Genomic DNA, 27,521 nt, shown 5'->3' with positions numbered 1-27,521 from the left:
AACTTTTAATCTTTTTGAGCAAAGAACTATTCCAGGTTCCTTTTACAGTCTTATAGGGAATTGACATTTTTTCCATTTAGAGAATTTGGTAAAGACCAAAATAAATGGAAATCCAAAGGTGCAATGTCTGGTGAATATGGCGGATGAATTAGAACTTCCCAGCCAAGCTGTAACAGTTTTTGCCTGGTCATCTGAGAAACATGCAGTCTTGCATTATCTTTTGGAAGATTATGCATTTTCTGTTGACTAATTCTGGATGCTTTTCATTGAGTGCTGCCTTCAGTTGATCGAACTGGGAACAGTACTTGTTGGAATTAATCATTTGGTTTTCTGGAAGGAGCTCATAATAGAGGACTCCCTTCCAATACCACCATATACACAACATCACCTTCTTTAGGTGAAGACTGGCCTTTGGTGTGGTTGGTGGTGGTTCATTTCGCTTGCCACACAATCTCTTCCATTCCACATTGTTGTACAGTATCCACTTTTCATTGTCCGTCACAATTGTTTTAAAACAGGAACGTTTTCATTATGTTTCAGTAGAGAATCACATGCAAAAATATGGTCAGGAAGGTTTTCTTTGCTTAACTTACACGGAACCCAAATATCAAAGCAATGAACATAACCTAGCTGGTGCAAAGGATTTTCAATGCTTGATTTGGATATTTTGAGATGTTGGCTATCTCCCGCGTGGTATAATGTTGATTGTTCTCAATTGTTGTTTCGATTTGATCTCTATCAACTTCAACTGGTCTACCCAACCATGAAGCATCGTCCAGCAAGAAATCTCCAGCATAAAACTTTGCAAACCTCTTTTGACACGTTCGATCAGTCACAGCACCTTCTCCATACACTGCACAAATCTTTCTGTGCATGTCAGTTGCGTTGTTACCTTTCTTGAAATAATAAAGCATAATATGACAAAAATGTTGCTTTTTTCTTCCATCTTCAATATTAAAATGGCTACAAAAAAATTCACCAACATTGATGTCTTTTTTTTTAAACGCACGCTGATGTGACAGCTGTCACATACAATCTAACAAAATTGTTTCGAATGAAGTTAAAGACAACTAAGTGCTCCTAGAGCCATCTTACCAAAAAAAACTGAACAAACCTTTTGGCCCACCCAATAGTAGACAACATTCTCTCAGCTGCTTTCAGTTACTCTCACATCGTGGGCCTTTGTGCTTCTCTTTTTCTATTGTTAAAAATAGCCAAGTACATTCAGATAATTGTATTTACTTTTAGAGGAAGGAAAGAGAAAGAACATTAGATTTGGAAGCAGATACTCAGGGTTAGAGCCTCAGTGCTCTCAATTACTAGTTTTGCAATGATGTTGGGTAAGTCACTTAAATTCCCCATGCTTAAATCTAAATTTTACTAAAATGGGAGTAAAAATACATGTATTATCTTCCTTGGAGAGTGACAAGACATTGCAAAGAAAATACTCTCAAAGCTCTTTGCAGACTGTACGCCACTGTTCACGTGCAATTGTTATTATAATCTTTCATCGTAAATTTTTGCCTTTGGTCTGGATTCTGGATGTTCTAACTTGGTATAGTGTCGACACATGATTCAGTTCTAATGACAAGAAAATCCAATTCTTTCAGAGGAAGAAAATGAATTGTATACCATACGGTCACACATTTGGAACCTGTTATTTTCAATAATAACATGTTAGGGAAGCATTCATTATCGACTAGAAATAACTTATTCCGACAGTTAGCTGTAGTAGAGTTCACGCTGAGTGCTAAGCTGCTGACATCAAACAGAAAGAGAGTAAATACTGTGAGCTCCGTTCCAGCAGAAGACATCCATCAGCATGGTTTATTTGCAAGGCACTGTATTATTTCTTCTCAATCAGCAAGTTCAAGGTAGGCTCTTTTACATCAGGAAATGTTGTATAGCCATTTCTCTTCCTCTGCACTGCTCACCTCTTTGCCATTCACAGTAAATCTAAATTATTTTTAGGCCACTTCTCTTTTCACCCACAGGTCTGGTTTAATACTCAAAAGTCAGCCTTAGGTCACAGGATATAAACCGTTATTTGAATCTAGGAGAGCTAACCTGCTTTCATGAAGGTCTCAACTTTAGAGTCAGATAAATGTTTTCAGATGCATTTGTGCAGAGCATGGCCAAAAGATATGAGGTCAGTTAGGAGATTACATTTCTATGTTCCTTTCCCAGCAGATAAGTTTATCCAGGTACCTATATCCTCTTCGTTTCGTAGCAGGAGGAAGAGTATTAAGACTTTGAGCCTAATAAAATGCATAGCAAAGCAATTTCATGGGTAAGACAAGAACTGAGTTTGTGAGAAAAAAAATAGCACTAAGTCTGTCCATCAGAATTACTTTAAGAAACCTGTCATGCATTGGTATCAGAGATCTTCCTCTGGAAGTGATGTATAAAATGCTGGGATTATGAACAACAACAAAAAGATTGAACTTGAAGCCAGGAGGAAAATTAGGGTTCCCTAATTATTCTGATAGAAGTGAAAGAGAGAAAGAGGAGGTGGCAAAACATTAAGAAATTATCTTTACTGAAAAGTCAGATGCTGCAAACACACAATAGATTTGTCTGTTAATCAATAATATGTAAAATACAAAATAACAGCAACAGCAACCTACAATAGCAAAAATGACCAATAACAATACACATACCCACTGATTTCCATAGAGTGGTCTTAATGTGCTTTGGACATTTTGATCAGTAGAAAGAGAAAATACAATATTGTTGAAAAACAATATTAAATTTTTTTCTAGTTTAAATGTACAAGTATCTAAAATGATTATTTTAAAATTATTTTCCAACTAAAATTATATTTATATTGTAATCCTGTCATTAATAAAGGTCATTTTTATATGAAAAATTATAAATATATGGTTTGGGGATTTCAACAATAAAATAGATTTGTTTAACAAAAGTTTGTGAAGTTATTTTTAGTTTCCTAATTATTTCAAGTAACTTATGAACTCATCAAACTTTAAAGTTTACCAAAGAATCCAGAGAGTTACTTTAAATTAATTCTAAAAGTTTAGCTAATCCCACATCACGTGAACTACAATAAAAATGAATTTCTAGTGAATGGCTAGTCCCATTTTAAATATTACTATTATTCAACAAATATGTATTAAGCACTAATGCATAAGGTCTTACTGTGGTAAACATGCACCCAAATGGATGGTTTTTTAATAAAGATATTAGAGAATTTAGAGAAATCAATACTTTTAGGTAATTAAGATGGCCCCTCTCCTCCCCACCTAAACCTGTATCAATCTCTGTTTTCAGAACTCAGATCAAAATATATATTATTTGCAAGCTTTTAGAAATTAAATTTGCTCCATATTGTTTACTACTTTATTCTGTGGTAACATTCTGTGTTTCCTTGACAATATAGTATCACGAGGACATTTGAACTGATTTGTGACAATAGGGGCTCAATCTTGGTCCTACCACCTACTAGCCTCATGGATTGCCTAGTTGCTCATGGAAAATGAAGACAATGATACATTGCTATGAGGATTCAGTGTGTAGAAAACTTAGTACATAGTCTAGACTACAGCATGGGGTCACTAAATTTCAGTTTTATAATGAATATTAGTGATTTTTAAATTTATATATATATAATCTGTGATGAATAATATATAAATCTGGGCCTGTTTTTCTTTTTAAAAATAATTATTCCCAATGCAGTTTATCTTATGTGATTTATTCTTGATTTTCATGTTTCCTTAACTCCCACAGCACCCATAGGAAGAGCCACAGTTTTTGGCATGCCTTCAGTGAATAGTATATCATAGTGTTAGGCTGATGGATTTTTTTTTTCCCTGTGTAAATCATCCCAGAAAACAATTGAGCTTTAGCTTGGAGGCCCCTGGGGTGTCATAGATATTTTATCTCTTCAAATGAGAATGATGGTCAAAACAGTATTCTGGACCCCCTGAAAATCTGCCTTATGATCTTCAACTATATCCGAGTGTTTGCAGAGTGCTGTGGAACTTATCCAAAGTGGGAAACACTCAACGCTGTGCAAGCCAATGGTGATCTCAATCAATTCCTCGCCAAGCCACTCCTCGGCAGAAGACAGTCATAGTTTTTGTTTGTTTGTTTTCTAACATCTTTATTGGAGTATAATTGCTTTACAATGGTGTGTTAGTTTCTGCTTTATAACAAAGTGAATCAGCTATACATATACATATATCCCCATATCTCCAAGTTTGATGGATCATTTTTCTCTTCATGTTATAGAGAGTTTAAGTGATAGGGATAACAAGCACATTGTGGTCACTTCCTGTTTTTTGCTCAAGTGATATGAATAGGATTAACAGGATTAATGGGAAGCTTCAGGATAAAGCCAATTAGCACAGTTTAAAGTTTTAGAGATGTGAGCATGTGATGCAGGTCTATGTAATCAGACTGAATCTTCGAACTTTTACTGGGAACACTGGGATAAGACTGTCAGAATTCCACTGGAGTTGGTGATTCAAGTTTGTGAGTCTTAAAACTGCTGCATTCCAGTAGCAAGAGCTTGGAAATTCCAGGGGATCATTATGTGCAGCCTGAGGATTAGGTGTTATCAGAGGAATGATAAATGTAAAATGATATTGGTTGGCATCTTTGAGACATTGATCAAGTTCTCTTAAGAACTAGAGACCCTTTTGAGCTGTTCTGTCCTGTGTACCCCTATTTGCTAAACCAGATAGTTTTAGGCTTTCCGTATCTTAAGACTGAAATAATCTTGAAATAAAGTGGCCCTTAAAATCTTCTGTATTTTACATCGCATTGAAGGTCCTGAATCTAGCATTTCTGGTCCAATAGCATTGCAGCCTTTCTCTCTAATTAGTCAAAGCTTAGTCATGGTTAAGACTTGCCAGGACAGAGACTGGTGTGTGTGTGTGTGTGTGTGTGTGTGTGTGTGTGTGTGTGTGTGTGTGTGTGTTCGTTCAAGAGTTTGGTTATAAATGACCCAAAACTCAGTGGCTTAAAACAACAATCATGTATTCTTGTTCACCCACATATGACTCAGCAGGTTGGGTGATCTGGCCTGTGCTCAGCTGGGCAGGTCTTCTTCAATAATGGGGATACTTGAGCTGGGCTTGGTTTCTCGCTAAGGGTGGGGCTCAGGTCTGTTCCATGTACGTCTTTCTAGGTCCCAAGCTAAAGGGGCAACAGTTTCCCAAAACAAAGTCTTGCAGTAAAGAACTAAAAGAGAGCAAGACTAATCACACAATCACATTTCAAGACTCCACTTGTGTACTTGTGTGTTTGAGTGTAGAAGGTACCTTTGTGTGTTTTCGGGGGATGATGTGAGCTGAGGAACTTTTTAATATAGTTAGTTCATTAGAATCCAGAATTAAAATCTTAATGTCTGATTCTATTCCCAGATTAGCCACTTATTTCATGACCTGTAACAAGTAATTTTACCTCTTGAGATCTTTTTCCTTTCCTCTAAATGGATTGGCAAAATACCTAGTCATAAGTTGGTTGTGAGGAGAAAATAAAACAATGTAGGTGAAAGGGGAAAATATATATTCTAACTGTTCTGTATAAAGGATTAAGTAGTCCTGAATACCTAAAGTATAGAAGAAATTGGGCTTACTGTTACTAGAAAATCAAGATAGAAGAGAATTACAATTCTTTCTAAAAAAGAAATAAAAAAGGTGAGGGAGTATGATGAGAAAGGACTATCATTGTTTGTCTATCTCATAGAGCCAGACATTGTGCTAGACAGTGTGTGCTATCTTATTTCCCACATTTTTCAAAAAAGAAGAAAGGGAAGAAATGAACATTTATTGAAGTATAGCACTAACAAAATTCTGAACAGCACATTTTACTTTACAGGCACATGGATCATTTGGGGGTCAGTCTATAAGAGAGCAGAAGTCTTGGAATTTTCCAGCATCATTTCTCATTTCCTTGAGCTTACATCACACTTCTGTCACTAACTGGCTCTTCTCTCCTTAGAAAGTGAGTCAAACTCTCTGGTCTTTCTTTTGGGTAAAAATGATACAAATTATATTCTACAAGAATTGTAGAATTAAAAGTAGCATGTGTGCTAGTATATGGCATGGAGTTAATTCTGAATAAGTTAGATACCCTTCTGATTTTACTTAATGTATAACAAAAACCTAAGCATGAATTTGTGTTTCCTATTTTCCTGTCCCTTTATAAGTAGCGATATATTTGCAGAAGGAATTTGATCTGGTCTCTCAAGGCACAAAGATGCACTGTGAAACAGCAAATGTGTGAGCTAGAATCTTTTTTCTTTAGGCAATGATCTCCCTACTTATTCAAAAAAAGGAGAAGAATGTAAATGAAATATGGCCCATGTATAGATAGCCTACCATTGATCAAGGCAGAAGCAGAAGAAAAATATGTAACATGTAAAGATGTCTTTTTCTTTCATTACTTTCATCTAGATTACTAAAGTGTAATTTGTACATGTTTTTTCCTCCAATATTCTTGAATAAAGGAATAAACCTAATGTCATAAGGTTTTTAAGCACCGTTGAAAAATCTGGAATTATAGTGTATCATTATACCCAAACAAAATTTGCCTGTTCACAAAAGCAAATGTTTTTTGAGACCTAATAAAATGTTCAAAAATAAGATGGCATCACAAATATTGGGGTCGCCAAAAAGTTCATTCAGGTTTTTCTGTCACATCTTATGGAAAAAACCCAAACAAACTTTTTGGCCAGCCCAATATTTCTACAGTAGAAAGCACCTCCGATGAACTGAAGACCACTTCCCACCATCTCATTTCTTGGAGGAGGTGGTATAACTGAGTAGTTATAAACATTACTTCATTAGTTGTATTAGTCAGGGTAAGTACTAGTGACCACAACAGAAAAGATCTCAGTGGACTGACACATACAATTTTATTTCTCAATCATGAAAATCCCACACAGTCTAGTGGGAGCTCTCCTCTATCTAATAAATGTGCCTGGTTGGAAGTGATAACACTCTCTCATATTCTAATTTGCCAGAACTTAGTCATGAGAATAAAGAAGATTGGGAAATGTAGGGAAACTCTGGGTTATTTCATGAACTAATTGTTTTGCTGTAAGAGTAAAACACACTGGGTTTGACCTCTAGCTCTACCATATACAAACTGTAAGATCTTGATCAATTACAAATCACCCCCAAGTTTCAGGTTTCTCAACTATGAAATGGAGATAATCATTGTTGCTTCTTTGGAATGTCTTGAGGGTCAGGCAAGATATTGCTCAAAAGAGATTATTCCAGTGCCTGTCACATAATAAGAGCTAAATAATTGGCAGTTGTTATTATGCTTAAACTTTTTTTCCATTATTTTGAAGATGTAGGTACTTTGGAGTGATAAGCCCTAGAGCAAGGCAGGAAGAGTAAACAGCCGTGAGCAACTGGGGGAATCCACTTTGGATTGGATGGCCAACAAACATCACTCTGTTGAAATGACATTTAAGCTAAGACCCAAAGATGGGAATAGTAGGAAAAGAGCCTTCCGGGTCAATGAAAAGTATGTGCAAAGGCAAGTAGTAGCTCAGTATCTTGGAAGAACTGAACCAAGGACAGAGCAGCTAAATCTCCATGAGGTAGAATGGCACAGGCTATGACTGAAGTACCCAGAGCATGGGAAGTAAAGATCAAGAGCTTAATAACTTGTTGATAGTTTCATAGTAAATAAGAAGCCTCCTAGACTTGTGATCTTAATAGTACATCATGCTTTCTTCTCAGAGTTACAGGCAAATCAATAGTCTCTTATTTATATGTAATGTTAGCACTTATAAAACACTTTTACAAGAATAATCTCCTTCAGTTCTCAAAATAACCCTCTGAGGTTATTACGGCATATAATAATCAGAACACACGAGAAACGAACGCTCAGAGATGTTGACTGAACAACCCAAGATGACATAGCTAGTAAGTGATGTAATAGGGCTGTAAAACAAGTAAGACTTATATATGCTTTGGGTTAAGGACAAAGAAGTACTACGTGGGCCATCTGTCTACTAAATGGTAATATTAAATCTTAGACTTTGAGTCCCACATATCTATGAATGAAATATATTTCTAGTACCTGATAAGGTGTCTGACAAAATTATGGAGTATGGATGTGTTAATGTCATTTTACTGATGGGAAAACTGAGCTTTACAAGTTTAATAATGTGTTCAAGGTCAAGATCCTGGAATGTGGGTCTGGTTGAATCAGAAGTTCACTCTTCTTTCATTACGTAACCTGATGACAAAACCTGGAAGACATTTTTGTTTGAGAATATTTATGGAATGTAAAATAAAAATCACTGTTGACTAGGCATTAGGTAGCCTGTAAAACCATCCTGAGTAGTATCTACAGCTGACAATTTTATGCAGAAATATCACCATCTTGTTTCTTATATGTCAATAATTCACTGATTAGTTATTAGCCCTTGGGATGTGTCCGACATACTGTTCTTTACAAGTATAGAACTAAATTATATAGTGTCTCTATCCTCATGGAACTCCCAATTCTCTTTTTCTTTTCTTTTTTTTATGTCTAACATGTTTATAGAGAATCTTCTTAATGTAATTAATCCAAAAATTTTAAATATTTTAGTTCCCAGCATCTGTATAATTAATTTAAATTTTACTGAAATGTGTATGGTGACAATTAAAAAAAGCAAAGTTTCTATCCCTCAAAATAAAAATAGTGTATCACAGCTCCAACTGACAAGGAGAAAAACCTTTACATATTTTGCATATTTATGCATATATAGATATATATATCTATATATGCATAAATATGTATGAGAGAGAGAGGGAGAGAGAGAGAGAGACAGAGGCCAGATGAGATATTAGTCACCATTTGCTCTAAATACTGTTTCTTTTAAACAAAACTGGTAGATGATTTCACAGTTACCAAGTGATTCAGTAATTAAGGCTTGCTTTCATTTTCAGTTTTAAAATTTAAGAGGAATAAATGGATATACATTCTTCTTTTTAGTAACATGAAAGACATTGTTAGGAAACAAGACATTATGAAGTCTTAATACAGACAATAGTCCTTTACCACCTGACAGGACATTTTTTTTTGAAGAGCAAAAATAATGCTCTCTTCATGAGCACAAGGTACATAAGATCAATCATAGTTTAGAACTTCTGTCTCATCTACACAATTAAGTAAAGATTTAACTCTACCAGTAAAACTATAAACAACAGAGGCAGCAGTGGGCAACAGAGCAGTCAGGGAATGCCAGCTACAATTACACACTTCAATAAAATAAAATATATTTCAATAAAATAATAATCTAAAAAACTATTAAATAATTGACCCATCCATAAAATTGGGCCTGTGTGTCCAGTTGACCCGAAAGGAAAGGACACAATAAAGTTTCTGACCTGAGATGGATTTTTAAATGAAAGTTGACAATAGTTGGCAAAATACATCTGGTGTTACATCAAATCCCAGACTTCTGAGATTGTTTGATATGTTTGATGAATCCAAAAACTGGTAAGGTCACCAGTCTTTTCTTCCCCCATGATGGTGGTATTTATTTGAAAATTCCCGTGTGAGTAATAAATAATTATGAAACTATTGACATCTACTCTCTGGAAAATGTAGTGCAGTCGTAGCCCCTTTCCTATCCCCAGCCTTTGGGTACCTTAGAAATTTGTGTTTATGTTGAAGGAAAAAGCCTGCCAGAACCAAATTAAATGATAGTGATGGGCATTATTAAATTTCAAAGTATGCATGCATATGCACACATGCACTAATTTATTCACTGCTCACTTGTTTACCCATGCATTCATCCATATTTTATTTGCAGCCACATAATCAGCAAGTATTTACTCAACATCTTCTATCACCAGTCGCCATTTTAGATACTGGGGACGGAAAAGATATCTGGACTAAAATGATCCCTCCTCTCTTGATACTAAACTTCTGGGTTCAGACAAATTAAAATCAACAAACAAACAAATAAAATACGTAAAATTGGTTAAAGTTTTTTTTTCAAAATTTTAAAATTAGCTTTACTCTACCTATTAGGGGACTAAAATTCAAACTGTGCAGCCAGCAACAGCAGAGGGCAGTTCTTTAGATAAAGTAGTTGGAGATGCCCCTTTAAGGAGATAGCATTTAAGATGAGATCTGGATGAGTGAAAAAGAACCAGTCAAACATGAATCAGTAAAAGTGCATTTTTGTTAAAAGAATTTGGTTATTCAAAGATCTTAAGCTGGAAAATAACCTGGACTATTTGGGTAAGGGGGAGAATATCCATGTAATTGGACCATGGATAACAACGGGACAGTGATTCTGGACAAGATGGTAGTGAAATTTAGAGGTTAGGTTTGCTAGAACATGTAGGAAGTGATAAGACAGTTAAATTTTATTACAACTGCATGGGTGGGTGTAAGCAGTAGAATAGCATATTAAGATTCCCATTTTCAAATTACCTGCTATATAGATTGTGGGTTAATAAGAGACCAAGAGGGAAGCAGGGACATGAGGCAGGAAGCTTCTGTAAGACTTCAGGGAAGGAAAGATACTGACCTGGATGTGTTGATCAGGGTGTGGCTATAGATGTCACATTTAGAACATATATAGAACAACTTAAATTGGCATCGTAATTGATAAAGGCCTGGGATTAATATTCAAATTCTTGCATTTTATCTATGTGGAAATGGAAGCCTAGAGAGGGGACGTCATGGCCAAGATCACAAAGCAAGTTCATGGCAGAGCTATGGCTCTGCTCAGCAGGTTGCCAGTTCAGGCTTAACTTCAGGAAAATAGATTCAAACAGGAAAACTGGCTGGTCTGCAATCACTAATATTTCTAAGATATATTGACATAAGAAGTAGAATTAAAATTATCATCATTTAATTGATATGATGATGATGATGACAATGATATTGATGATGATAACAGCACACTTTTAATTGTTGGTTATCATATGCCAGATTCTATGATATGTGCTTGCTTAGGTAACTTACACAACAATTCTGTGAGAAAGATAGAAATAGTAAATCCATGCTACACAAGAGATAAGAAAGGCTAAGAGAGGTTTAATAATTGACCTAAGTCTAGCATTAGTAAACATAGGACCCATATATATTCTAAAGAATATACTCTGTTTTCCAACAATGAAAATACATTATTACTTATGCCCATTACATTAAAAAATCAAAGATATATTTGTATATGGAAGGAAGTTAAGAAAAATCAACTAAAAATCTCAAACCTAAATAGTCCCCCAAAATATTTTGATAGCTTCCTTTTATGCTTTTCCTTATGTATTTAAATGAATTTTAATAGTTTTTAGATTATTATTTTATTGAAATATAGTTGATTTACAATCATATTACTTTCAGGTGTAAACAGAGTGATTCAAAGTTTGTATAGATTATACTCCATTTGTAGTTATTTTAAAATATTGGCTATATTCCCTATGCTGTACAATATATCTTAGTAGCTTATTTTATACATAGTAGATTTATCTCTTAATCCCCTACCCTTATCATGCCCTTCCCTCTTCCCACTCCCCACTGGTAATCACTAGTTCTTTGCTATGTCTGAGAGCCTGTTTCTGTTTTGTTATATTCATTCATTTGGTTTATTTTTAGGTTCCACATATAAGTGATATCATACAGTATTTGTCTTTCTCTGTCTGACTTATTTCACTAAGTATAATACCCTCCAGGTCTATCCACATTATTACAAATGGCAGCATTACATTTTTTTTATGGCTGAGTAATATTACATTGTGTATGTATATATATACATATATATATACAACACACCTTCTTTACCCATTAATCTATTGATGAACACTCATGTTGCTTCCATGTCTTGGCTATTGTAAATAATGCTGCTATGAACATTGGGGTTCATGTACTTTTTTAAATTAATGTTTTCTTTTTCCTCAGATATATACCCAGGAGTGGAATTGCTGGATAATTGGTAGTTCTATTTTTAGTTTTATGAGGAACCACCATAATGTTTTCCACAGTGGCTGTACCAATTTACATCCCCACCAACAGTGTACAAGGTTTCCCTTTTCTTCACGTCCTCACCAATATTTGTTATCTGTGGTCTTTTTGATGATAGCAGTTCTGACAGGTGTGAAGTGATATCTCATTGTAATTTTGATTTGCATTTTTCTAATGATTAGCAATGTTGAGAATCTTGTCATGTGCCTGTTGACCATCTGTATATCTTTGTTGGAAAAATGTATTCTCAGGTCTTCTGCCCAGTTTTTAATCAGGTTTTTTTTTTATACTGAATTGTATGAGCTGTTTATATATTTTGGATATTAAACTCTTATCAGTCACATCATTTGCAAATATTTTCTCCCATTCAGTAGGTTGTCTTTTCATTTTGTCAAAGATTTCCTTTGCTGTGCCAAAGCTTTTTTAGGTCTCATTTGTGTATTTTTGCTTCTATTTCTTTTGCCTTAGGAGAGAGATCCAAAAAAATGTATTGTTATAATTTATGTATAAAGAACATTCTGTTTTCTTCTAGGATCTTTATGGTATCCAATCTTACATTTATTTCTTTCATCCATCTTGAGTTTATTTTTGTATGTGGTGTTAAAAAATGTTCTAGTTTCATTATTTCACATGTAGCTGTCCAGTTTTCCCAGAACCACTTATTAAAGACACTATTTTTTTTCCATTTTATATTCTTGCCTCCTTCATCATAGATTAATTGACCATAACTGCATGGGTTTATTTCTAGGCTCCCCATTCTGTTCCATTGATCTATGTGTGGTTTTGAGCTGGTACCATACTGGTGTAAATACTGTAGCTTTGTAGTATAGTCTGAAGTCAGGGAACACAGTATCTCCAGCTCTATTCTTCTTTCTCAAAATTGCTTTGGCTATTCAGGGTCTTTTGTGTTTCCATACAAATTTTAAAATTATTTGTTCTAGTTCTGTGAAAAATGCCATTGGTATTTTTATAGGGATTTCACTGATTCTGTAGATTGCCTTGGATACTATGATAATTTTAAAAATATTAATTCTTCTAATCCACAAGCACAGTAAACATGGTATATCTTTCTGTTTGTGCAGTCTTCAATTTCTTTCATCAGTGTCTTATAGTTTTCAGAGTACAGGTCTTTTACCTCCTTAGAAAGGTTTATTCCTAGGTATTTTATTCTTTTTGATGCAGTTGCAGATGGGTTTCCTTAATTTCTCTTTCTGCTAGTTCATTGTTAGTATATAGAAATACAACAGATTTCTGTATATGAATTTTGTATCCTGCAACTTCATGGTGGGTAAAGCCAGGTCCTAGGGCTAGTGCTGGCTCACTGGTGGGCAAAGCCAGATTTTGGGGTCTGGCTACAGAGCCCAGAGGTCCTAGAACTGCTGTCAGACCACTGGTGGGTGGAGCCCATTCCTGACACAGCTGGCTGTGAGATTCAAGATGTCCCAAAGTTTGTTGGCCTGCTGGTGGAAGGGGCTAAGACCCAGCTGGTCCCAGCGCTGGTGCTGGCCTATTGGTGGGTGGCCTGGGTCCTGCCAGAGCAGACTTCAGGGATGTGGTTGTCCTGGGGGTGGTGTCTGCCTTCTGGTAGAGAAGCTGGTCTCAAGGCTAGATCAGGCTTGTTGGTGGGCAGATCCTGGGCCCAGGTGATTCTGGGGCTGGTGCCTGCCCAATAGTGGGTGGAATTGGGCCCAGGGTCTCAGGCTGCAGGACTCTGGGGGTCCTGGGCCTAGTGCCTGTGCCCAGTGTATGGGATGGATCTTAGACCCTCTAGGGGGCAGGGCTGTGTCCAGAGGTGGCTGTGGGTTCAGGGAGTCATAAGGCAGCCTGCCTGTTCGTGGGTGGGGCTGTGTTTCTCCTCAGTTGGTTGCTTGGTTTGAGGTGTCCTGGTACTTTTGCCTACAGGCTGGTAGGCAGGGGTGGGGCTGGGTCCTGAGGCTCATAAGCTAGATGGAAGATTCAAAAATGGCACTTGTCAGCACCAATGTCCAGGTGGTAGAGTAAGCTCCCCAAAATGGTTGCTGCCACTGTCTATATCCCCTGGGTAAGCTCTAGTTGCCTTCTGCCTCTCTGGGAGATTCCAAGATCAGCAGGTAGGTCTCACCCAGGCTCCTTGCAAATTACTGCTTCTGACCTGGATTCTGAAGTGTGTGAAATTTTTTGTGCATCCTTGAAGAGTGCATTTCCCACAGCCTTCTGGGTCTCCCCAAAGTAATACCCACTGACCCTCAAAGCCAAACATTCTAGAGGCCTGTCTTCCCGGTGCAGGATGCCCGGGTTGGAGAGCTTGATATGGGACCCAGACCCCTTGCTCCTTGGGGAGAATCTCTGCAATTATAATTATTCCCCCATTTGTGGATCACCCACTTGAGGGTATGGGTCTTGACTATACTGCTACTCTTCCCCTCCTACCCATCTCGTAGTGGTTCCTTCTTTATACCTTTAATTGTAGAAGATCTTTTCTGGTAGGCTCCTGTCTTTTTCACTGATAGCTGTTCTGTAAATAGTTGTAATTTTGGTGTGCCCGTGAGAGGAGGTGAGCTCAGGGGCTTTCTACTCCACTATCTTGGGAATTTCCTCTAAATAGTTTTAAATAAATCAATTATATCATGCTTTTTGATTTTCTGTCACAGGCACCTTATATTTAATCACTCATTTTGTACTGACATTCTTCATTACCTCAATTTTCTTATTGGATAGTAAAGCAAAATTAAGAACTTGGTTTCTGTTCTTCTTTATCTTTTTTATGTTAATTTAACATCACACATAGACACACACACACACATGCACTATTTCCCAAGGCTCATGGGTAGCTCTTTTGTCAATGTCTGAAGTTTTAGGACCTAGAGTAGCTGAGGGGCAGCTGTTATTAAGTTGGACATAAGGTCTTGGGCATCCATTCTTGTAGTAGAGATTGAATTCAGAGATGGGAAGTTGGTGAGTATGCCCCAGAACCCAAGGGCCAGCTCTCTCTAGGCCATATTTCTTATCACAAAACTCCATAAAGTCAGAGAAGTCTAAATTCACACTTAAACTGTAGGTTATTATAAAGATTTTTTTTAAGATAAGAGGAAAGAAGTAAATACGTCGAAACACTTTTTAAACATGACATAATTTTAAATATTTTATTTTATTTATATTTGCCCTACCCCTACTTCTCAAATATTAAGGGCAAGCCTGATCATGCAGTCTTTGGGAACCTGTAAACAATGAATGCAAAAGATAAAGTGGTATTATATCATGAGGTCTTTTTAAGCTATAGTCACTCTTATTATTATTTTATAATCCTAGGAATTAACAGAGAGCCTGAACCATAAGAGATCTAAAAATATATGTTGAATTTCTCAAATAACATTATTATGGTATATAAATTCTTGAAAGTTAATTATTTCGTTGTATTTTCCAGTCTATGTTTCCGACAGTAGTCAAACTGATGCTTGCACTTTAAAAGAGTAATATTTTATATGTTATGTCAAAACAAGTAATCCACTCAGGGGGAAAGGTAATAATCAAATCATCTCTTGGAACTTTCTCACTGTACTCTTGGTGATATGTACATTTTCAGATATGTACAATTTACAGTTGTAGCCCTAAAAATATAAGTAAGTTTGAAGTCTAATTCTATTCCACAGACTTAAGAGACAAAAAAAATTAATTTGAGAGTGAAACCATTTTGCTTTTTTCCTAACTAATTATATTCCAGGATGATAAAAAGTAAAGCAACAGTCATGAGTGTAATAGCTTGCTTTAATTCCACCTATTCCCCATGTAAGGTATTAGCTTACAAACCTAAGGCATACAAGAAAGAAAATGACAAATATGTTAGATGGGATCTCCAGAAACAAATGGATTTGTAGTTTGTGAGGAGTTCAGTAGAGCAGGATTGAAGGCTTTTGATTGTGCTTTTCTTTTATAACAAATTATTCTATTCTCTGACTCTGGGTATGCATATATTAGAGCCAAAATAAATTGAATATTTTACTCTTCATCTCTTTTCCAAATTTCCTTGCTGTTGATTAACAGTCATGTACCATGTAAGATTTAGTCTATTCATGGTGCTAACCTAAGCTAGTACTTAATGCTATTATCAACATTGGTGTTAAAGTAAATTTTAGTGTCATTTGTTTTAAACGACTTCTTGTGGATCACTTAACTGTTGACAAGTACAGTTGAGCTAATGTATAGCTCCTGAAACTTCTCCCTGCACAATTATCTAAAAGACATTGATATCAATCTTCTTTATTGTGTTATTTTGTCAAGCAAAGAGTAGTCAAGGGGTCTGAGAAATTCTGCTGTTCCAACAAATAGAAAAACAGCTAAAAACATCTAAAGCTGTTATTCACACAAGTTTGGGGCATCTGTGTTCCCTCAAATCACAGAATGAGTTCACCAAAAGTTAACAAATGATTGGTAGAAAGAGTAATGGCACAGGAACAAATGGTGCAGAGCTCTGAGGGAAGTGCATTTGGCAGGAAGCTTTGTGCATTATGTCTATGCATTGTGTATCCATTAAGAGAAAGCAATTTTGTCACTCTCTGCCTTTCCCTTTTCCACTTATCAAATATCCAAACAAGGCTGAACTACATAATGAGAGACTTTGTAAAAATCATGCTGCAGGGCATCTAGAAGGGCATTACCTGGAAAGCTTCTTAAAAATTTTAATATCTAGAATCTACCCTGGATGACTTTGAGCAAGTCAATTTTGAGTGAGGTCCAGGAATCCACATCTTTGATAAATAACCCAAATGATTCTTATGCCTCCAGCTTGAGGGCTGGCTTTTGAAAACTAGTGGTCTAGATGACCCAGTAAATAACCCCTGAAAAGTACAGAGACCTGCTCTGCACACTGTTTGGCTTCATTGCTCATAATAGGAATTCAATACTTTAAGTCTCTGAATTGGTCATTTGCTCAAATTGCTCAAGTTGTGAAAACTCTGTAAAACCTAGCATGTTTGAAAATTGCAGCATCAATTGAAGTTTATATTTGAAAACTTTAAATCATTTTAAGCATTCACCCTCAAACACCTTCTGATTCAAGCTTCATTAGGATTTTTCTCTTATGCCTTGGCTACTGTGATGAACTTTATATCCCCACGTCTGAATGTGTTTCTTAAGAGGCTGAATATCATTATGAAATGAGAAAATACGAATCAATGCAGAGGGAAAAATCCTTTTTCCCTTCCCCTCAATGTGTGGTAATATGCTTTCATTATGCTTGAGAGCTAGATGAATAAATTAAAAGACACTTTCTAAATTGTGTATTGATTTTTATACAAGGTAAAATAAGGCTATGTATCTGATGGATACCATTATAAGGGGATAAATCTTAAAACAAAAAGTGAAAAATAATCAAATAAAATTTAAAAACATAGCACTTTATAGTAAAATATATTAGTGCCCATTTTCTCTGGAGCCTAAGAACAGTAGCTATCCTATGTTATTTAAATGTTTCAAATAGTTATTAACCTACTAACAGTGAAGCTCAAAGTCCTTAAAAGTTTTAGTCATTTCTCTAACATAGGCTGCCATCCTATTTATAAAATGAATATTCTGGGAACATACAATTCATCATGTAGTATGTTCAATTTCAAAAACTCATCAAACTGCCATTGATGATGTTTGTGAAGTTTAGGGCAGTCTTTCTGTTTAGTTTTCTGTTTAGCACCTTGCCCCAGACAAAGGCGCCCATGGGTGAAGCCATGCTCACAACCAAAAAGTTGCTGTGTGAAACAATAAAGGCTCTACCTGCAGATAACTTGATTGCCACAGAGTTTCTGCCTAATACAAACTGAGAACAAACAATATATAAATGTTTAGCAGTATATAAAAGCTACACTGTGAACATAATCATCCACATCCTTTGCATTTTTTAAAAGATTAATATTAGATTATTTAAAATTAGGGCTGGTCCTTGGTCATTAGGCACCCAAACAGCACACTGGCCTATGAGTGCTTGAATTGGTTAGGTTTCCATCCTGATTGGCCAGTGCCTACTCTTCTGGTTGTTTACCACTTTTAATATATCCTCCTCATTTATTAGCATCAACATAGGAATGTGTCATATGGGAACTTCTCCTGCCTCTCCAACCTTGCTGCCTGTGTGTCCAAGGATGACTTTCTTTTAAGCTCACAGAACACACATTTACTAAGATGAGAAATGCTTTTTGGCAGTAAAGTGCAAGAGTTAATTTTTCAGTGAAAACTGTCAACCCAGTTTTTTTTTCAGGGCAACAAATGATACATACTAGCAAGAACAGGAAAATAAAGGAGGCTTTCAAAATGTTGAAGCAGTGGATTTGGGCCATGTAGAAAGTGAAGGTCCTTCTAATCAGAGAATCTTGATCACCTGAGTGTACTCTCTTATTACACAGATGTGGAAAAAGGATCAGAGAGGTTATGAGTCTGAAGCAGTTGATTTGGGCCATGTAGAAAGTGAAGGTCCTTCTAATCAGAGAATCTTGATCACCTGAGTGCACTCTCTTATTACACAGATGTGGAAAAAGGATCAGAGAGGTTATGAGGCATTAAGGATCTCATAGTTAGCTTAATGCAGAATTAGAACTATAACAGGAATTTCAACTGTAATACGGCATAAAGTTTATCTATTTTTTATTGAAGTATAGTTTATTTACAATGTTGTGTTAACTTTTGCTGTACTGCTACTCTGTAATAAATATTTATGATGGAAGGGTGGATTAAAAAAAAAAAGACCCTTTAGAGAAGGTATCTCTCTGCTACACAAGCGGTTCTCAAACTTGTTTTCCCTCATGTGATATACCTCAGAGATCACACTCACCTGTGTGACCTATGCTCACTACTTTTCACTGTGGGGTGCTACATTCATAAGATAATCATCATGTTATATAAAATTCCCAGGAACCTAACAGTAATTCTAACTCATTTCCTTCTCAATCCAACTTTGAGACTTAATATCATATTTTAGAACTCTTACTACTTAATGCTACCAAAATGATGAACTAACTCAATGCTAGGTGCCTAAGAATTTGGCTTTTATGAAATTGGAATAATATGCAGTCAACAAAAAGACTCATTAATATAACCTATTACTCTTTGTTTCCTCGTGTTATTTTTAAAACCTTAAATCCCCAATCATCTACTCTGGTAATTTCCTTAAGGAGCACAGTTCATTTAGTAATAAGGAATGTATGAGTCTGCAACATTTCCTTATGTTTAAATTTAGTGGTCACAGCTTTTGAGGCTATTATCTTTAGCCTTAGAAAACAATGAGTTATGAACAGAGCTATTGATAATCGCCTGCTTTATTCCACAAAAGTTGTAAACCTGAGATTTAAAGTATCAGTTGTAATTAGGATAAAAGCAGATTATTTTCTAATAATTATAAGAGCAACAGCTTGAAAATATTCAGAAAAATATTTCTAGAAATGACAAGAAAATGCCCAGGAGCATTTCTAAATTTAAATTTAATAACTGGTTATCTATATAATTATACTTAGTGAGCCCAAAGTATATAAAGAAGCATATATATAACAAGTCAACATCCTGTTTCAATCCCATTTCACAGTGATCACTGCTCACTAATACCATCTTTTGAGATTAAGAAAAAGGAATCGGAACTTTCTCAATGTGCAGACTTACAGCTAGAAATGATTGAGAAGAAACACTAGCTCTAAAGCAATCAATCCATATTGCCAGTCATGGGATGACAATCAAGATCCCATGATCCACAGTAGGCTCATAGTAGAAAGCGGAAAATGGACACACAACTATTCATGCTATCATTAAGCACATGCTCATTGTTAATTTGCTTCGATTTGAGGATCAGACAAATCTGTAAGTAAAGTAAAATTTGCATACATGTGATGATAATATTTTCCACCTGTGGTACAATAATATTTCTTGGACTCCTTGAAAGCAAGGTCAATTATAATTATTATACTACTTTTACTATGAGGCTTGTTTCTTTGCTGATGTTAAAGGGTATATCAGTTCCTTGCTGTAAGATTGCAGAAGGCAAAGATTATATAAACAAAAGTGAAATCACCTTGAAAATCTAGTTTATTTCACATTTTACCACACATCATTCCTCAATTCTAAATATCCATAATCCTCAAAATGTGGAACCTGTGACCTCATTAAGCATGAGGAAATGTGGCATTCTTATTATTATGCTCAGAAATAAACACTGCCCATTCAGATTATTTTCCACATCTGAATTTACACAAGGGCAAAGAGAGTTTTACTCAAAACTGTGGTCGAGTAACTGAAAAACTCTCAAAGCAATTCCAGGATGTAGTGTGCATGGAGAAAACATTTCTCTATAGGGAAAAAAGCTAAGAGAACACCACAGCAAATGTACAACTGCCACATTCTCTGGTTCTATTTTACTGCCAACAAGCTAGATAGATAGAAATACAAATACTCTGCAAAAACATACGTAAACATCTGCCAACTAATTTTCAAAATGAAATACAGGCATGCTCTGGAGAACTTCTTCCAAGTAAACATCTTCTTAGTAGAAGGCCTTTTAGTATTTAATACCCAGTCTTCCAGAACATTCCTACATCTTAACAAAACTTTATTCAGCTATTGTTTATATAAGAACATTTTGTATTTTTATTCCCCAAATTCAGCAAAATAGTTATCACAAAATTATTGTTGTAAAACCTCAAGTTAAATTCCAAACACTATTGGTAAAAAGAAACAATTATATCTAGACATTTTAAAAGGTCACTGAGAGTCTAAAAAGAGTATACATCTCCTGAATATTAGGGAGTCTGAGGCACCACAGTTTCATACTCAGTGAAAACAATTCTCAGGCATCATGTGCGCATCTTGAGTGTATTTCTGCAGGGCCTTTCTTACATAACCCTGTTTAGCCTAGTGTTTCATGGGTCCCGAAAATGTTGAGAATGTGCTGAATGAAATTGTAAGAAGGAAGCAAAAGAAGAAAAAAATTAACAGGCAATTGATTGGTGATTAGAAAGATATTTTAAGACCTTCGTACCTTCATATAACAGTTTGCTACTTATATATAAGCACTGGTTTCTTGTGTTTTAGCTACATTTTAGGATGCTGACTGGAGGCTTGAGTTGATGTTTAAATGTATTATATTTTTTTCCCACTTGAAATAAAGGGAAATGGGCTTCCTGTTAGTCTTAACCCAGAATATCTGATTTCCAAGAATAGATGACTCTTAAGATCTAGAAATGTCTGTTATGTAAACATAGGGATTATTACTGTATGCTATGTAAACAGAGATTATTACTGTCATGTATCATTTATGGAATATTTGTATCAAATGACTATTAAAAATTTCAAAATTTATTTGAAAGCAAATTTAAGTCAAGTTTAAAATTGTCAAATCATATATTTTATACTCTAACATTTTAATGAAATGATTGTAAATAATCTTATAAAAGTATATACTAATCTCCACTAGTGATTGAAGAAAATTAACTTAGAATTTGAGTAACAATTACAACTAACTTCTTTTTATGTCTATAATCCAGCTTTTAAATTTAAAAACTAGACTAATACTTTATGATAAAGCTTCAGTGATACATTATATCTATTTAGATTTTATTTACTATATTGTAGGTAATTTATGTAGCACTTCACACAGTATTTGGAATGATATCATAGTTAGTCAATATCTGCATTATATCAAGTGAAATAATACGAAACAGTAGATGGCATGGGTCAAAATCTCAACACTACCGCTTCCCTACTTACTAGCAGTTAGACTTTAGGCAAGTTGCATTATTTCTCAATTTAACATGATTGAGATAATAATAGAGCCTAATCCATAGAGTCGTGTTGGTTGAATGTGTAAAACAGTTCATACAACAAAGGTTAGCTATTATTTCAAATTGCTGGCTGTCCAAGTGAATAAGGTATTTTAGTTCTAATTTTTTTAAATATAAGTTTCCTTGCTCATGCAATGCAGATGATAATATAACCTATCTTACAGAGTTCTGAGGATTAAATATACAAATTGACATCAAGTTTTTAGCATAAAATTTGGAACAGTAAATCCTTAATAAATTTTATTTTAATTAATATCATTGTGAAAATCCCGTGTACTCTTTTTTTCGTTGTCATACAGATTGAAAAAAGCTTTCTACAGCCATTTGTACTCAGAAATAGCCCACGGATGGCTTTTGCTATGTGAGAACAAACTATGCCCAGGGTCAGATTCTGACACAGAAATGTCACAGGGAATCTTCACTGAAAAACACACCACGTTAACCCACAGGGACAGGGAAATGCTATACAAGATAGACAAGACCACTTAAAACCAAAAAACAACCAAAACCAAAACAAGACAAAACAGTTATGTAGCCATAATAAACTTCTAAGAACACAGTTATTATTATTTTTCACTCTCTTTAATTCTAATATATTTCACTCAGAACATGAGTGTTCTGCTCTTGCCTCAAGAAAATAATACTCCTCTTTTCCCTAAATGCTTCATTTTGATCCAAGATGTGTATATATCCCCAGGCTACAGTTTCAAAGCAGGCATAAGAGGGAGTCATTTATCCTACTGCTGATAAAGAGATTCATTGTGAAACTCATTTTTGTATCAATACCCAGTGACAGTCATTTTGCTGAGACATGGTGGCAGATGTGAGTTGACACCTACAGAATTATAACTGAGGTTCTGTCTATATTATACCTGTTATATGCATCAAATGAAATCTTATGATATGAAAGCCTAGCATTAGATTACATCAGCTTTTTAGTAAATAGAATTCATAAGGTACTTTGAGTTGTAAATATTTACCATTACTAATTTTACGCTGCACTTAATCTTTAGTTTAGAAAGCAGACCATATTTTAAGGAAGCTAAGGTAAGGGGCACTGGACAAAGAATAAATATATCTGTCCCAACTCTGCTCTAAATCTGCATGACCTTGGATATAACACATTTCTCTGTGTTATTCTTTCCATAGATAGCTTTCTCTTCTACAGAATTAGGGCATCTAGGTAAATGAACAGTGAAGTCCTTTTTAACTTCAGCATTTCGTAATTTTGGTGAAGCTGGGTATCAGAGAACAGTCAGCATGATTCAACTTTAATCAGTGAGTACTGAATGCATACTATGTGCCAAGCACTATCCTGAAATCTGGGGATGCAAACATGTAGAATGGGTGACAGAAAAATTATAAACTACGCTGCAAGCTCTGTGGGTATCTGTGCTTGGCTAGAATGGAACTAGGCATTCCCTGGGCCCTGCACAGCATCTCTAGTCTCATTTGGCTGGTGTGGAATTCATATTTTTTGGATGAATGAATGAATGAATGGATATGGTTTATTATGTTTATTTCTAATGTTTTGACATGACTGAAAAATTCCATAAGTTGTCAAATAAAGCAGCTTTAAGAGAAACTATTAGAGGTGAAGCAATGTATGGAACAGAACTTTGGACCTGACTTTTCAGGATAACTGCAAAGTAAAAAAAGCCTATTTTCCAACAGTTGAAATCTCTTTGGAAACAGAGGCTGCTGTCAGGGATGAGAGGGAAGTTTTTATGACTACATAGCAGAGACTTTTTATGACAAAAACTTTTAGCTATGCTTCTAAATTTTCAGCCACACCCCATGCCTTTTAAGATCAGTATCAGTAGCCTAATGATTCCTTATGTTGTACAAACACATATAGTCCTTATTTTTGAGGAAACAAAAATTTAAATCACTTGTTAAATGTGCCAATACCTTAATCATGGACATTATAATACTCTTTAACTTTAAATTTGCTACAAAGAATATTTCTGTTTCTCCACTATCTATTACATATCAATGAGGAACTGTGGAATAGAGGAGATATTTTTATAAGCTTTTTGAGACTTGGATTTAAATCATGGAAAATATTCATAATGAAATCATTCATAAAAGTCCTGGCTTACAACAATTCCTCAAAAACTATTAAAAACTAAACCTTTAAGATTAGAGTTTTTAAAAAGAAATAGGGTCCCATGAAGAGCACAGGTGTTTATTCCTGACCCAGATGCAACCCCACTCTCAAAATCGGGTCCTCCCTTCAATACAGTGAATACAACGGGGAGAATCTTCCACTCCCCAGGTTCTGTCCTTGTGGTCTGACACAGGCCCTGCCCAGGAGGCTGCTGTAGGGGAGGGTCCCCCCAGCACCTGGGTGTCCCTGAAGTCCCCCATGGTCTGTGGAGCTGATCACTGTCATGTGGCTGACAGGGTCTTGGTGATCCAGCTGGATGTCAGGTCTGAGCCTCTGAGGTGGGAGAGCCAAGTTCAGGACACTGGACCACCAGAGACCTCCCAGCCCCATGTAATATCCGTTGGCGAGAGCTCTCCCAGATAGCTCTGTCCCACTGCTAAGACCCAGCTCCACTCACTGACAAGCAAGTTCCAGTGCTGGACACCCCATGCCAAAAACTAGCAAGACAGGAACACAAACCCACTCATCAGCAGAGAGGCTGCCTAAAATCATATTAAGTTCACAGACACCCCAAAACACACCACCAGACACAGTCCTGCCCACCAGTAAGACAAGATCCAGCATCGTATACCAGAACACAGGCACAAGTGCCCTCCACTAGGAAGCCTACACAGGCCACTGAAAAAACCTTACCCACAGGGGAAAGACACCAAAAATAATGGGAACTATGAACCTGCAGCCTGAGAAAAGGAGACCCCAAACACAGTAAGTTAAACAAAATGAGAAGACAGAGAAATACGTACCTGATAAAGGAGCAAGGTAAAAACGCACCAGACCAAACAAATGAAAAGGAAATAGGCGGTCTACCTGAAAAAGAATTCAGAGTAATGTTAGTAAAGATGATCCAAAATCTTGTAAATAGAATGGAGAAAATACAAGAAACGTTTAAGGACCTAGAAGAACTAAAGAGCAAACAAACAATGATGAATAACACAATAAGTGAAATTAAAAATTCTCTAGAAGGAATCAAGAGCAGAATAACTGAGGCAAAAGAATGGATAAGTGACCTGGAAGATAAAATAGTGGAAATAACTACTGTAGAGCAGAATAAAGAAAAAAGAATGAAGAGAATTGAGGACAGTCTCAGAGACCTCTGGGACAACATTAAATGCAACCACATTCTAATTATAGGGGTCCCAGAAGAAGAAAAGAAAAAGAAAGGGACTGAGAAAATTTTTGAAGATATTATAGTTGAAAACTTCCCTAATATGGGAAAGGAAATAGTCAATCAAGTCCAGGAAGCACAGAGTCCCATACAGGATAATTCCAAGGAGAAACATGCCAAGACACATATTAATCAAACTATCAAAAATTAAATATGAAGAAAAAATACTAAAGGCAGCAAGGGAAAAGCAATAAATAACATACAAGGGAATCCCCATAAGGTTAACAGCTGATCTTTCCTAAGAAACTCTGCAAGCCAGAAAGGAGTGGCAGGACATATTTAAAGTGATGAAAGGGAAAAAGCTACAACCAAGATTACTCTACCCAGCAAGGACCTCATTCAGATTCAATGGAGAAATTAAAACCTTTACAGACAAGCAAAAGGTAAGAGAATTCAGCACCACCAAACCAGCTTTACAACAAATGCTACAGGAACTTCTCTAGGCAGGAAACACAAGAGAAAGAAAATACCTACAAAAACAAACCCAAAAGAATTAAGAAAATGGTAATAGGAACATACATATCGATAATTACCTTAAATATAAAGGATTAAATGCTCCAACCAAAAGACACAGACTGGCTGAGTGGATACAAAAACAAGACCCGTATATATACTGTCTACAAGAGACCCACTTCAGACCTAGGGACACATACAGACTGAAAGTGAGGGCATGGAAAAAGATATTCCATGGAAATGGAAATCAAAAGAAAGCTGGAGTAGCAATTCTCATAACAGACAAAACAGGCTTTAAAATAAAGACTATTACAAGAGACAAAGAAAGATACTACATAATGATCAAGGGATCAATCCAAGAAGAAGATATAACAATTGTAAATATTTATGCATCCAACATAGGAGCACCTCAATACATAAGGCAAATGCTAACAGCCGTCAAAGGGGAAATCTACAGTAACACTATGATAGTATGGGAATTTAACACCTCACTTTCACCAATGGACAGATCAAGCAAAATGAAAATAAATAAGGAACACAAGCTTTAAATGACACATTAAACAAGATGGACTTACTTGATATTTATAGGACATTCCATCCAAAAACAACAGAACACACTTTCTTCTCAAGTGCTCATAGAAAATTCTCCAGGATAGACCACACGTTTGGTCACAAATCAAGCCTTGGTGAATTTAAGAAAATTGAAATTGTATCAAGTATCTTTCCTGACCACAACGCTATGAAACTAGATATCAATTACATTTAAAAAAATGTAAAAAATACAAAAACATGAGGCTAAACAATATGCTACTAAATAACCAAGAGATCACTGAAGAAAACAAAGAGGAAATCAAAAAATACCTAGAAACAAATGACAATGAAAACACAAAGGCCAAAACCTATGGGATGCAGCAAAAGCAGTTCTAAGAGGGAATTTTATAGCAATACAATCCTACCTCAAGAAAAAAGAAAAATGTCAAATAAACAACCTAACCTTATACATAAAGCAATTAGAGAAAGAAGAACAAAAAAAAACCCCAAAGTTAGCAGAAGGAAAGAAATCATAAAGACCAGAAATAAATAAAAAAGAAATGAAGCAGACAATAGCAAAGATCAATAAAACTAAAAGCTGGTTCTTTGAGAAGATAAACAAAATTGATAAGCCATTAGCCAGACTCATCAAGAAAACGAGGGAAAAGACTCAAATCAACAGAATTAGAAATGAAAATGGAGAAGTAACAACTGACACTGCAGAAATACAAAGGATCACGAGAGATTACTACAAGCAACTATATGCCAATAAAATGGACAACCTGGAAGAAATGAACAAATTCTTAGAAAAGCACAACCTTCTGAGACTGAACCAGGAAGAAACAGAAAACATAAAAAGACCAATCACAAGCACTGAAATTGAAACTGTGATTAAAAATCTTCCAACAAACGAAAGCCCAGGACCCAATGGCTTCACAGATGAATTCTATCAAACATTTACAGAAGAACTTACACCTATCCTTTCCAAACTCTTCCAAAATATAACAGAGGGAGGAGCACTCCCAAACTCATTCTATGAGGCCACCATCACCCTGATACCAAAACCAGACTGAGATGTCACAAAAAAAGAAAACTGCAGGCCAATATCTCTGATGAACATAGACGCAAAAATCCTCAACAAAATACTAGCAGACAGAATCCAGCAGCACATTAAAAGGATCATATGCCATGATCAAGTTGGGTTTATTCCAGGAATGCAAGGATTCTTCAATATACGCAAATCAATCAATGTGATACACCATATTAACAAACTGAAATAAAAATAATATGATTATCTCAATAGATGCAGAAAATACTATTGCCGAAATTCAGCACCAACCTATGATAAAAACCCTGCAGAAAGTAGTCATAGAGGGAACTTAACTCAAGATAATAAAGGCCATATATGACAAACCCACAGCCAGCATCATTCTCAGTGCTGAAAAACTGGAACCATTTCCTCTAAGAT

The sequence above is a fragment of the Tursiops truncatus genome, chromosome 5 (genome assembly GCF_011762595.2).
Source record: "Tursiops truncatus isolate mTurTru1 chromosome 5, mTurTru1.mat.Y, whole genome shotgun sequence".
Taxonomy (NCBI): Eukaryota; Metazoa; Chordata; class Mammalia; order Artiodactyla; family Delphinidae; genus Tursiops; species Tursiops truncatus.
This window is presented reverse-complemented; position numbering follows the sequence as displayed.